This window comes from Ruditapes philippinarum, unplaced genomic scaffold (genome assembly GCF_026571515.1).
Source record: "Ruditapes philippinarum isolate M1 unplaced genomic scaffold, ASM2657151v2 ctg761_1_1_1_1, whole genome shotgun sequence".
Classification (NCBI taxonomy): domain Eukaryota; kingdom Metazoa; phylum Mollusca; class Bivalvia; order Venerida; family Veneridae; genus Ruditapes; species Ruditapes philippinarum.
In genome coordinates this window covers 15,216-30,863 of record NW_026865114.1, presented here as the reverse complement: position 1 = coordinate 30,863, position 15,648 = coordinate 15,216, and positions in this window count along the sequence as shown.

Below are 15,648 nucleotides of genomic sequence, written 5' to 3'. Positions count from 1 at the left end.
TGTTAATCTATATGAAGTTTGGAAGGGAAAGATTGACTTTAATCACCTAGTTAATATAACTTACATGTAATAAAATGTCAACAAACATTATGTATACAATGTTATGAGATCCTGTAACGCTAAAATATGAAAATCAGTTAGGAATTGTGCAACAGAAATGCCGAATATGACTTTTGCAAATCTATTGACGAAAAGAATAACACGGTAAACTAAAGTATTTTATCATCTGATTTACTTTACGTAGTTTCATCAATCATGTGTTACTAAACCCCAGTGGAGCCTATTGGTAAGGTGCCTGCCTCTCATCCAAAGGGGTCACTGGTTTCGATCCATAATGGGGCCAAGACCAGGTTACTCGTGTGATACCAGGACTGGTTGGATCCACGAAGCGGATTCGAAAATAATTGATATAAGTTGCAAGAACTTTTTTATCTTAATTGAACTATAATACATATGTAATTCCTATGTTTTTTGTTTATGTGATGTTTCCCACATTTCTGTGATATGGGATGGATATAAGCGGTGGAAAACAAAACACGAATTATCGATAATTTTAAAGTTTAATAGTAATATTCCAAAGAATACATGAACACATTGCAGTGAAGAAGAAAACAACAGGAGAAGAGGAATCTATAAACCAGTTTGTTCAGCATTTAGGCTATATAGGAGAAATTACAGATTTAAACAGGCTTGAAGTCTTACATGATACAAGTGCATCATTAAAGGAACACCCCTGAGATTTTTTTCATGCTTGGACTGAAAATATTTTTCCAGATAAATGTACCATTTGATGTAGGTTTAGACCTCTAATCTTTGTGCAAAATTTCAGGTCATTCGCGCACTTCGTTTTTCGTTTTTATTCAATTTGTGAAAAATGACCAAAAATGAAAAGCGTTTGAACACTTGTCACTCAAATCGGACTAAGATACGTTTTTCAATTTATTTCATAGTATATTTCTTAACTATTTTTGCATATATTTCGGTTTAAAGTGTCCGAGCTCATTTATGTAAGAAATTCAAATGTTATGTTTTTAGGCTTTTTAACCTCAGTTAAGTAATGCTTTAAAGTAATTTATGTCGGATTTCGATTTTTGCGTACATTGCGAACATTAATTGCAAATATCATTTTTTAAATAAACAAATAAAGAAAAACAAAACAAACAAACAAAACATTCAGGAAACCTTTTTCCAAGCCTTAAATTTACGTTGGAATATACATGTTTATTATTTTGTTTAAAGAAATATTATACTTAAATAAATATTGATAATTGCTATTTTTCAAATGTAAAATAATAATAATATAATATAAGATGTGTTACTTTCAATACTCTACACATTTTAATTCAGTGTGAATGCATAGTGTTTTTTATAAATAATGTTTTTTTTTGTAATAGAAAGAGCATCGAAACACGAGGCTATCTGATTTGCACCATGGGGCGTACCCTCCGAGTATAAATGAGATTGCTGAGTGTTTTGGTGTTCTTTCTCTTTTGTATCATAGTTAAAATATTGTTCCTTGTTGTCACAATATGAAACCCCAGAAAAAAGTAACCAATGAACGAGCAATGAATATGATATTTCTATAGTTTTTCCTTTCTCTGCCGTCACAATAAGTAAACCCCAGAAAAAAAATGGCCAATCACTTGGCATTCTCTGGAGTGCGGGTATCTAATAACTTCACCCCAGTTCGCACTGTGCATGTACAATGTATATGTATATGAGTTAACCATGACAATTTTTAACAGAAAAGACCCCAAACTATGATACAAAAAGAAAATTCTTCATTCAGGAATCTATATATCTCAATTTACTGTTAAATTGGCCACAACAAATCAACAACGATCAATTCATGTTATATTTTATAATTTACATATAAATTTAACTATATCTTGTGAAGAGATTATTGACAGCTTTCTTCCAAATATTGTGTTGTACTAGTCACTGCTGAAATGATATACAAACAAATTGGAACAGAATTATAAAAAGAATAATCATGATATCAAGTACTGCCTAGGTCACAAATAAAACGATTTTTACAACATCTGCGGCTTAGACGATTCCGCGAACGCCGGGCGATTTTAAATCTGACACCTTGCATGGTCATGAATAAAACTGTTTTGCCAGATTGATGTAACAGAAAGCATTCAAAGAATTGGCGGTCGCTTCCCTATGCCCAGACGGCGTCTGTTTGATTTATAAATGGTTTGGACGGTCGCCGCGTGGACGCCGGGCGGTAAAGTTTTGGCATGATATTCTTTTAAAATTCAGTCAGTGGTCAATATGCCAGCAAAGAAAGAAGTTAATAGAGAAAAGATGAAGGCCAAACAAATAATGCAACAATTGTGGTTTGCCGTTTCCTTAGTTATAATCCGCGAAGACGTTCTTGCTCGACAATAGTTCTTGTTTAATCCAAAGGAATGCACAGATACACTTTAAGGCAACTACATTTACAAAAAAACTCAAGCCGCAATCACACCAAAGTCAAGCCGAGCGATCACCGTACGAGAAAACGATGACTGATCTAGCTGTGCCTATACATGAATCGTCCGGTACCGGGCGATACTCGTTCGGCGAATGGTGTCTATTCGGGCGCCGGGAGGGACCGGGGCGATACCCGCCCGGGTGCCTTTTAAATTGGACAGAGTTTTTGTATCACAAAAAATCTGCCGATCTAAAAAAAACATTGCTCGGGCGCCACCCAATGGCCAGGCGATCTCCGCCAGATGACTTTTTCAACTCACTGACCCCAAAAATTATTGTCCGGACGCCATTAGATTTACGTTGTACTTAAAACTCGACTGCACCCGCACGCTAAATAAAATTTTCAGTGTTATATTTTAGTTTTAGCATCAAAGAAACATTTCTAAAGTGCTTAAAAGCATTAGGTTTTGCACTCATTAACTCAATCAGAACTGATTTTTAGTTTGTTTCTATGATTTCAATGGAATGTACTGTATGTCACATCGACACTCTTATGGTCATATTGCGACTTTCCAGCTTTACTAGTGGAGCAAGTCCTCAGGTGACATTTATCGTATCCAACACCACCTACCAGCCATTATTTGATTTTGTATGAGGGTGGAAAACTTGAAATGAACAACGTTTTAATGGAGACATTATAAGATAGAGGTATTGTTGTAGTTGTTTTGTCTTTTTGTCTTAGAAAAGCTCATTTTGAAATTCAGATTCATGTAGGCTATAGCAAATATAAAGGATCATTCACATATTGTATTTAAAAGCATTTTATTGCTTTTACATACAGGTGAAAGTTTTATTAAAATGACGTACATAATTATGTACATGTATGTCATTACACTCCTTTCTAAGTTTGCGAACTTTATGATACATGATAATATGTCATCCCGTTCACATTTCATTTGAACTTTAATTAATTAATGATGTGAACCGATAAAATAACACCATGCTTTGCTTTAATATTAGTTACCGGTCGTATGTATGTCTTCGTATCTTATCTTCTTGCATTCTAATCATGTACACAGCAGTTTATATGACTAATATTTCTGTCAATATATAAGCTTCCAATCTTTTATACTGAACCAATATGATATATTTAAAAGCATTATAACTTACAAACAATCGTGACTCTATGTGTATTCTCATTCCAAATGAAAGTCTGATTAACTCGTCTCGTAAACGTTTTCTAATGAAGGCTAAATTAATTTGAATAATATACTTAAATTAGTTAATTAGTTTTAATTAGTGGAATAATATGTTTAAGAATGTATGTCTTAATGAATTAAGGTACAGCTGTGTATATCGTAAATACGACAGCTGTTTTCTGCCTTTGTTTGCATTGCCATTAACCTAGAATGTGTCTGCTGACATTGCATTTTAACTTTTAAAATTTTGACATTGCAAGCTTTAATATATGCCGCATCACCTAATATTGGCCCAAATCCATTCACTGCCAAATAACATCTAACTCGGGAGTAAAAAGCTAATTGAAAAATAAATTACGCAACTAAACTTTACTGTGATTTACCTTGTATAAAAAAATCCGTGCATTGACACTTCAAAAGCCCTTGGAACTGCTTCCATTCTGGCTCGGATGGCTTTAACCCTGTGTCACAACATTCGTCTAAGATATAAACACAATATTATGAATATATGCATCACGGGGGAGGTAGTGTTACTCGATGGATGGATTTCTAATGATAACTTGTCAAGAAGTTCTTGTGATAACTGTCGTGGAGTTCGTCGGAAAACTATTGTATATACTGAAAAACACTCGTCAAAAATGGTAATTTTCATCTTTGAAAAGTGACTTGTAGGTGCTAAAGTAATCTTTGATTATTAAGCTTGCCTTACATATTGCATTATATGTGTCAAAAACTAATTCATGGTCCATTTTTCATCGCATAGCTCTTGCTTGAGATATGGTAGTTTTGAGTAAAGTTTCGAAATCATTTGCCAATTCGAAAGAATTGGCCTGTTTATTCCAAGTCTTCGTCCTAGTCATACATAATCAACTAATTATAATGCAAAATTGCAAATTTATACCTGATTTTTCAAATGTCCGGGAGTTCTTGTGATACCTAAAAATATGTCCTGGAGTTCTTTTGATAAGTTTTCTTACTGCCAATGTGTTTCTTGTGCAAAATCACGACACGTTATTTTATTATTCAATAAGGTAATGTAAATACTTATGAAATATAATACGCGCATCCTTTGCACAAAATTTAGGATATATTGTTGGTCTTGATCGAGTGTCTGCAAAGGGTAAACTGGTGATAGGCTGTCATCTACAGTAAAGATTGAATCAGCGACAGTATCATTGCATAAACCACAAAACAAAAATGTCTCAAAACTTACACTGTGTTCTCAACCATCCTTCTCTAGCAGATAATGTATAGTTGTGCATCGCTTATCTAAGGGCTAAGTATTTTGTATAATTTAATACCATAATAAACAAGTACATGTTTAAAACCAAGATAACTTCTTCAAAACCTATGTTTCTAAAATGTACTACAATATGATATAACCTCAACTGCGGTTGGTTCTATAACTAACGATCTCTAGAACAAATTCGAAAGTCCCTCCGGGTTCAAACGAAATAAGTTTGACTAAAATATACTGCAAATAATAAATGCATAATTGATTGATAAAAAAAACGAGATAAAGTCATCTTTTTCACCATGTTTGAGTTATATAGAGGTATACTTGAAATGGCTCTTTCAAATGTCTGTCTTGAAAAACTGAATTGAGGTATTCAATTTTTACTTTTGTTTCATACTATGCACTCTCAATCGGTCCGTCATAGATTTTTATTACGTTTGTTATATTTACTGCTGTTGTTATTATCCCCCGCCGATGGAATCGGGAGTGGGATATAGTTTTGGCGTTGTCCGTCCGTCCGTCCTTCCGTCTGTCCGTCCATCCGTCCGTCCGAATTTCGTTTCCGGAGTAGTTCTCTGCAACTACTGGCTGGAATTCAACGAAACTTTATGGGAATCATCAACATTAAGAGGAGATGCGCATCTCGTCGGCTTGTTCCGGTCCTACCCTTTAACTCAAAGTTATGGCCCTTGATTAGTTATGTAGTATGCATAAAGAGTAAAAATCGTTTCCGGAGTAGTTCTCTGCAACTGCTGACTGGAATTCAACGAAACTTTATGGGAATCATCAATACCAAGAGGAGATGCGCATATTGTCGGCTTGTTCCGGTCAGACACTTTATGTTATGGCCCTTGATTAGTTATGCAGTATGCATATGGAGTAAAAATCTTTTCCGCGCTACTTCTCTGCAACTACTGGCTACAGACACTTTAACTCAGAGTTATGGCCCTTGATTAGTTATGTAGTATGCATATAGAGTAAAAATCGTTTCCGGAGTAGTTCTCTGCAACTACTGACTGGAATTAAACGAAACGTTATGGGAATCGTCAATAACAAGAGGAGATGCGCATATTGTCGGCTTGTTCCGGTCAGAAACTTTATGTTATGGCCCTTGATTAGTTATGCAGTGTGCATATGGAGTAAAACTCGTTTCCGGAGTAGTTCTCTGCAACTACTGACTGGAATTCAACGAAACGTTTTGGGAATCGTCAATACCAAGAGGAGATGCGCATATCGTCGGCTTGTTCCGGTCAGACTTTTTATGTTATGGCCCTTGATTAGTTATGCAGTGTGCATATGGAGTAAAAATCGTTTCCGCGCTACTTCTCTGCAACTACTGGCTGGAATTCAACGAAACTTTATGGGAACCTTCAATACCAAGAGGAGATACGCATATCGTCGGCTTGTTTGGGTCAGACACTAAAACTCAGAGTTATGGCCCTTGATTAGTTATGCAATATGCATATGGAGTAAAAATCGTTTCCGGAGTAGTTCTCTGCAACTACTAGCTGGAATTTAACGAAACTTTATGGGAATCATCAATATTAAGAGGAGATGCGCATATCGTCATATCGTCGGCTTGTTCCGGTCAGACCCTTTAACTCAGAGTTATGGCCCTTGATTAGTTATGCAGTATCCATATAGAAAAATATTTGTTTCCTCACTTCTTCTCTGCTACTAATGGCTGGAATTCAATGAAACTTTATGGGATACTAAGAGGAGATGTGCATATAATCGCCTTGTTCCAGTCAGATACTTATAACTCAGATTTATGGCCCTTGATAAGTTATGTAGTATGCATACATCTCATTGGCATTTCCAGATTTTACTATTTAACACAAAGTTATGGCTCTGTTATTGCCCTGAATATTTATCAAGTTCAAAGAATATTACTGTTAATGCAATGATTAATATATAAATAAAGCCTTATGTCTTCAGTTGTTGTGTTAATAATAACCAGTACTCGGCGGGGGATATAAATTCAACGAATTTGCTTGTTGTAAATGATTTACTCCTTCTTTTGTTTTCTTATAATTTTTGACTCAATACTCAATATTATATCTTTTTCTTTTTCTTTTATTCATTTGATATCTATTTCCCTGTGTCACGGGTCAGAAGTGATCAATATTTAGGGGAGAGTATGTGTAAGCGTCCGGATAGCTCATTCGGTAGAGCCGCAGTACGGTATTCCGAGAGTCCAAGGTTCGAGTCCTGGCCAGGCTGCACATTTTTCTCACCATGTGATACCTATAAGAAATCGGTAATCCACATATTTAAACGTTTCAAAGCTATTTCACCGTGTATTATATCTGTAAAAGGGGTAGTTCGGCGCATTTTAAATACATGTATATTACCCCTGAGGGTCAAGTAGGTTCAGGGATTGTCCAATCTATTTAATCCGTGCCATGACAACATAAATGGGTTTGCGACCAGCATGGATCCAGACCAGCGCAGGATCCTTGCTGTTCGCTATCAGTTTCTCTACTTGTTCACCGTGTATCATATCTGTAATAGGGGTAGTTCGGCGCATTTTAGGGTTTGTAAGCGAACAGCATGGATCCTAATCAGACTGCACGGATGCGCAGGCTGGTCTGGATCCATGATGGTCGCAAACCCATTATATTGGTTTTGTCGTGACGCAGCTCATTTCATCAAAGCTTAGTAACATTTACATGTTCTCATGTGTATCCTGTACAACATTAAATACATGAAATCTCAATTTTACCTTCCCAATTACATAAAGCTTGACATCCAACTTATCAATCGCAACTACTCGGCCCTTTCCGTCAGTCTTCGGATAAGGACCTCGAACACAATAGTATGAATACACAGAACGGATGCGGTATTCCGGTCTAACCTACGCTAAGAAACTAAACATGTAAACAAATAGTAATTTAATGCTGGGAGTTGTTGACAAGTTTATTTCCAATATATGTAGTAAAAGTCCACCTAAAATAAGTGAATTCATACATACAAAAGCAAACAATACATTATTTATATATTTACTAATATGGCTGTAGAAACCGAAAGTACAAAAAACCAACCTGTTGATATTTAGTCGGATTTGTTTAAAATTGAACATCAGTGGGCATATTTAAATTACAAATTGTTGTCAGACATATTTTCAAACATGGGAGTACCGGAACAGACATTAGATGTCAAATATATACATTTGTTTTACATTATCTCTGTTTCTGTTTACATATGTAAATCACGTGGTAGAACTACTTTCAATCCGTATTGTTCCCGAGGTTATTATAGATAATAGCCGAAGCAGTTCCGAATGCCAACTTATATACCATCTTTACGCTCAACTATATCAAATACGAAACGAACACTCTTCCACCTTCCATTTTACCTTCCATTTTCCTAAATATTATTGGGATGTGAGGTGAGCATTGACCTTATGATACATAACCTATATATTTATTCATGACTGTGTGTTTTATCAAAATTTCGTACCTTAAGGTGGTGACTGAGGAATTCAGGTGATTGTGTTTGATAAAAAGAATATTCAAGGTTGAAAGTAAATGTTTATTTTTTAGTAACTTTACGAATAAGGAGACTTAAAAGCTCGCGTAAGTTTAAACATTAATACTCATACTGTAAGGTAAACATTGTGCATCAATGTATTTGTAATTTTTGAGAAGTTACCATTTTTGCACAATCAATTATCTATTATTTTGTAAATTAAGTTTTAACTTAAACATAAGAAATGATAGTTCGATAAAAAATGAAATAAAGAAAAGAAATAGTAATACAAAACAAGAGGGTCATTATGTTTTTAAGTTGCTCAGCTGAAAACAGCAAGGAAATATTAATACATTATAAAGCCAAGAATACATTAAAATATTACATCGACTATTTGTCAATTGAGCCGTGTCACGACAAAACCAACATAATGGGTTTACAAACCCTAGAACAAGTAGAGAACCGAAAGCGAACAGCATGTGTCCTGATCAGACTGCGCGGATGCGCAGGCTGGTCTGGATCCATGCTGGTCGCAAACCCATTATGTTGGTTTTGTCGTGACGCGGATCATTTATATTCATTGAATTATTATTATAATCATTGAATCATTATTTTAATTATAAGCATGTACAATTAATTTATTATTCATTATAATCTTGATTTTTAAGGGTTGTGGACTTTCACGATATTAACCATAAACGTCTTAAACTTTTATATATTTCAAAGGATGTCTGAATGTAAAGAAGTTAAAACAGACGAATTGATTGAACGAAAAGATAATACCGACGAAAAGCCAGATTTTCATTTTGAGCGAATGGTACATAGAGGGGTTGCAATGTTTAAATGTGAGATTGACGATATTGAACAAATGGACACGAGGGAAGACGATATTTGGGTGTGTAGTTTCTCCAGATCAGGTAATATTAAATCTTTGTTTTATTTCTTTTTAGCTGGTTTTATGTCGCACATACACAGTAGCACTAACATGGCGACTTCCGGCTTAACTGATTGAGGAAGGTCTTGGGTGCCCCTCTATGCTTTATTAAAAGCACAGCGCCGACGTTCTGCAAGATATCTGGGGTTAGTATCTCGAAGCTATCGTTAGCATAACGACTATCGTTTACCTCTCGTTAAGGTTTTCACCGCTATCTCGACGTTCTCGTAATTAACGAATAATCGTTTACATGCCCAATTATTAACGAATGCCTAGAGGGTCTCTTAAGGCTCTCGTTACTAACACTTTGACACAAAGGTAAGAAAGGTGCGATTTTAAAGTACATAAAAAATGAGAATTATATCATTTTATTGATAAAAAATGATGAACCGACATAAATATAGTATTGTATTTCTTTTTCTCACGAATTTTCACAGGCCCGTAATAGATTTTATTGTGTAAATTCACTCAAAGAACTCTTTAATACAATTCCATAAAAAACATCATTGATTATTTGAAAGAGATAAACTTGTATTCTTGGATCTAATTGACTCATTTTTATTGTCATTTACAAAGTTTTACATAACATTTTAAGCCTATTACAGCATTCGGCACGATATGGCCAGTTATGTGTTGACGTGCCGTAAAAATCCAAACAAACAAACTTTTTCTCACATATCAAACATATGTAAAGGTTCTTTACAGTTTAATTAAAGACTTATATTTGAATGCGGATGAAAAAAAGCATATCATAACTTAAACAGCGAAAGGAATAAACTCTGTAATGTGTAATTTTGCACAAGAAAATATAAATAAATATATGCATACATCATGCTGTAAATTCAACAAAATTAGAATTATATTTCGAAAAGTAAATTGTGAAATTAATGGCATCATGAAGAAAAGTGCATTACGTCAGCTGCAAAAATCGGTACCACAAAAAGGCATGTAATATATAGAAATATTGTTTGTTTATCATTTCAGATTAACATATATTTCACTCGCGAACACCAGCTGTTATAATTTAACTCGTTATCTTTTAATTTAAAATTCAGCAAACATCTTTTGTTTAAGACAAAATGAAAATTTATCCATATTAATTAACAGCAGTCACGTATATAATATTATTTAGTTATACAGATTTTTGACAGGTTATATGGCCGTATATAAACGATAACCCGAGCCGCCTCGTGAGAGTTATATTGCAAACAAAATTATATCGGCCATATATCCTGTTAAAAATCTTTGTAATACCCCGGTCACATATTCACGGAATACGCCCACGGAAGAGCCACGGATTAATTCCGGCATCGTCCGTAGCTACCCGTACTGGTCAGTAGCTCTCCGTATTGTAACCGTAATCAATCGTAGTAGTCCTTGTATATCCGTAGCGATCCTTGACAATTTTTGAACATGCACAAAAATTTGCTACGGAAAAATCAACCGTAGCGTATCCCTACTAGTCCGTATTAATCCGTACTGATACGTACTGGTCCGTACGAAAACCGTACTAGTCCGTACTGATTCGTAGTCCACCAACTCGTCAAGGATTTCCACGGTTTTGTACGGAGAACTACGTATTTGTACGGTTACCCTACGTATAAGCTACGGTTTTAATACGGATTAATACGGCATTGTCACGGAAAGCCACGATCGTAATACGTTGTACTACGGAGAGGCAAGGATTAGCACGGTCTTATACGGTTTATTGCGTTGCAACACGAAACGGTACGGAATGGTACGGTCCACCAATGTTTAGTACGGATGAATTAAGTATCATGTACTTTTAAAGGTTATGAATACTACCTTCTTGTTAAAAACAGACATATTTGAGGAAACATTTAATAAATGATAATTGCCATTTACTGGGTGCAACTTTATATCGAAATGGCTCAGAATGCGGAGGCAATGGTCGAGCTGCTTGATGACATACATAGAAGTAAATTTATATTAATATCGTACTACAATTCATAAGTAATAGAATAACATTTAATGTTACATATTTTACAAACATTGGATCGTGAAATTGGAGTAAATATGTACATAAAACGAAGTGTCTCATAAGCCTCGGAGGCTGGCCCTTGAGTGATAATAAGATTAATTAACAAGCTTTTACATATTTTTAAAACATAAACATCACGATAATTAATGTAATTGTAAGATGAACAGCAAATCTTAAAATTAAAAGAGAAGCAGTATTGATCAACATTTTTCATTAAAGATTACTAGTCCATATCTAATCAAATAAGAGAAGATAGACGAAATGGTGGACTAGAGATGGGCTTTTACGAAGACCGCTTCAAGTTTAGTATGAGGCTCTCATGGTCGAACTTGTTGAGGATCCAGCGTCCTTCAAGAAATTCACTTTAATCGGACCTGATGTGTTTTGGGGGTCGGACGCAATTAGGCCGAGTCCACTCCGCCAAAATCATTGAATTCTGCAATTCGTTTTCTAGGTGTTCTTTTCTTTTGAGGCATTTTGAAAATGAGCAAGCAAGAGGTTGTGGACGGATGTATTAGGTCCGTATAGATCCGTGGCAATTCGTTCTACTCCGTATCAATACGTTCTTCTCCGTATCAGACCGTACTTAATCGTACTAACCCGTGCTTATACCGTAGCAGACCGTAGTGTATCCGTAGTGCGTCCGTCCTGATTCGTGTCGCTCCGTATCAAACCTAGTCGGTCCGTAACAATCCGTGTCTCTCCGGGGGCATTTGGTGGTAAATCCGTCGGACTCCGTACTCGTACCGTTGTGTGTCCGTACTGGAACCGTAGCGGACTACGAAATTTCACATTTCCGTAGTAATCCGTGAACGATTAGACCGTAGCTCTTCCGTGGCATTATCCGTGAATATGTGACCGGGGCATACGAATTTACAATACTGCACAATACTGCAGAATAAGAGAGATTTCTTGATAAATTGACAGCAGCAGTGTATATAAACTATATAAACGCCACAATTATCCAATGAAAATTGACGTTACAAACTTGCAGTAACAAACGTGCAGTATTATAAAAGATTTTATAATACTGCAGGTTTGTCATGTCACTTTTCATTGGATAAACGTGACAGTTTTATATACACTGTTTCTGGCAATTTTCTAAGAAATCTCACTTTTCTTCTCAAAAAAGGGAAGTTTGTGGTTTTATAAATTCGTTATAAATATTCCTGACATGTTAAATGATCATATACAAACGGTTGTAGGCAATATAACCATCGCCTAGCGGCTCGGGTTATATTTCCAAACAGTCGTTTATATAGGGCAATATTACCTGTCAAAAATCTTTATAACTAATAATATAAACGTCATGATTATCCAATGTAAATCGACTTTTACATATTTAATATATATTTATGCTTATGAAGTCATTGTTTTGCTCATGGTGTCATTGTTAGGCGCATGACGTCTTTGCAGCTGTGTAGCAAGTGGGATTTTAGAAAGAGTTGCTGTACATAATTATGATTGTCTAAAAGGTAAAGTTTAATTATGTTTCGTGAAAATATAGTCCATATTTCACTGAAACGGAAAGCAACAATGAAAGCAACATTTTCAAATTTGAATATTGACAGTATACTTACACCCTAAAACAACATGTTGATATAGCCTGAAGAATGAGGGATGGTTATCTGTCCCCAGATTTTTTGACTGGTATTGAGAAGAAGCTCCGCCAAAATATTGGCTTTAACTATGTAAAGTGTTTAAAATGTCTGACTACACTTGCAGTCTCTGACTAATTAATCTGCAGTCTCTGCTAATCTATATACAGACGTTTTTCCTATGTTTCTAGACTTGCAGTTTCTATTTTAAGTTCCCGACACACCCCCCCCCCCCCCCTCTCAATTGAATCACGCCTGTTTCATTGGAACTTTCAACAGGGGCAGTTCCAATGACTGTTCTCTTTTTTAAAGGGACCGTTTTCATAGGTTTACCACTATCACAATTGACATTATCAAGGCAATCGGGATTTTCATCGCAAGACAAGTCTATATTGCTAGACGACAGACCGGATCCTGCATGTGTCGTGTGATTGTGTGTGGTTTAGCATATCGTATTAATATTCAAAAGAAAATGAGCAGTATTTAAAACAAAGCTTTGATAAAAGATATTTTGTATTTGAAACTTGTATACAATATTTTAAAATTGAGAACACAGAAGCTGAGAACATACCGCCATATTTAATAACAATGAACCCTCCGTATTCGCTCTTTTCCCATGTCATTTTGCTTCAGCTCACCCTTGAGTTCTAGTCTCTTACTGTTCCGACCGAGAACAGAAAGGGTTTGGTCGTCCGGGCAATAAACGCACACATACATTTTGATTAAATTTAAATATTTGTGTTCACTTTAAACGTAACAAAGACCTTCCACTGTAAAAAATCAGAGTTCTGGGATAGCGTGGCTTGGGCTTATCAGAAAAGGCAAACAAAGGGTTTCATCTAACATGCGATTGGTCAGAATTTAAAAGTTACCAATACAGAGCCTGCATGTTCAGTCACGTGACCAATGTTCAGTTCCTTTTCAAAATGTCGGAAAATAGAAAGAGAAAACGCAGAGGACCGTACGGAAGACACAATTACGATCATGCAATAGACCACTTAGAGGTGGAAAGAATGTGGAATACTGAACTGACATCAGCAGAGTCTGAGGTATGAACATTGTGTTGTAGATATTAAGGTCGATTTGTATTTCTCCTGTCCTGAATAAATCTGCTGTACGTTTTTCTCTTTGGTTATAAGTGTATCTTCTTTATGTAATAGTTTGGAATAAAACTTATTTACACGCAAATTTGTAAACAAAATTTTATGTTTGTAAAATACGGATACAATTATCTCGCTTCTTTTTCACACATTTAAACCTTATGCTCCAATTCACCGTTGTCTACGCAAAATAATGATTCGGTGAATATAAACAAGAGCTGTACACAATTTTCGCGGTACATGTATTCAAATGATTAAATAATTCAATCGTTAATAACTAACGAGTAAGCAACGAACGATTGCTTAACTATTGCTTTCGAGATACCCGCGCTAGTCTCTCGTTAACCAACCCTCCGTCAATCGTTAGCACGTTTGTAAACGCAAATATAACGATAGCTTCGAGATACTATCCCCAGGTTTGTCATGTCACTTTTCATTGGATAAACGTGACAGTTTTATATACACTGTTTCTGGCAATTTTCTAAGAAATCTCACTTTTTTTCTCAAAAAAGTGAACTTTGCGGTTTTATAAATTCGTTATAAATATTCCTGACATGTTAAATGATCATATACAAACGGTTGTAGGAAATATAACCATCGCCTAGCGGCTCGGGTTATATTTCCAAACAGTCGTTTATATAGGGCAATATTACCTGTCAAAAATCTTTATAACTAATAATATAAACGTCATGATTATCCAATGAAAATCGACTTTACATATTTAATATATATTTATGCTTATGAAGTCATTGTTTTGCTCATGGCGTCATTGTTAGGCGCATGACGTCTTTGCAGCTGTGTAGCAAGTGGAATTTTAGAAAGAGTTGCTGTACATAATTATGATTGTCTAAAGGGTAAATTTTATTATGTTTCGTGAAAATATAGTCCATATTTCACTGAAACGGAAAGCAACAATGAAAGCAACATTTTCAAATTTGAATATTGACAGTATACTTACACTCTAAAACAACATGTTGATATAGCCTGAAGAATGAGGGATGGTTATCTGTCCCCAGATTTTTTGACTGGTATTGAGAAGAAGCTCCGCCAAAATATTGGCTTTAACTATGTAAAGTGTTTAAAATGTCTGACTACACTTGCAGTCTCTGACTAATTAATCTGCAGTCTCTGCTAATCTATATACAGACGTTTTTCCTATGTTTCTAGACTTGCAGTTTCTATTTTAAGTTCCCGACACACCCCCCCCCCCCCTCTCAATTGAATCACGCCTGTTTCATTGGAACTTTCAACAGGGGCAGTTCCAATGACTGTTCTCTTTTTTAAAGGGACCGTTTTCATAGGTTTACCACTATCACAATTGACATTATCAAGGCAATCGGGATTTTCATCGCAAGACAAGTCTATATTGCTAGACGACAGACCGGATCCTGCATGTGTCGTGTGATTGTGTGTGGTTTAGCATATCGTATTAATATTCAAAAGAAAATGAGCAGTATTTAAAACAAAGCTTTGATAAAAGATATTTTGTATTTGAAACTTGTATACAATATTTTAAAATTGAGAACACAGAAGCTGAGAACATACCGCCATATTTAATAACAATGAAACCCTCCGTATTCGCTCTTTTCCCATGTCATTTTGCTTCAGCTCACCCTTGAGTTCTAGTCTCTTACTGTTCCGACCGAGAACAGAAAGGGTTTGGTCGTCCGGGCAATAAACGCACAC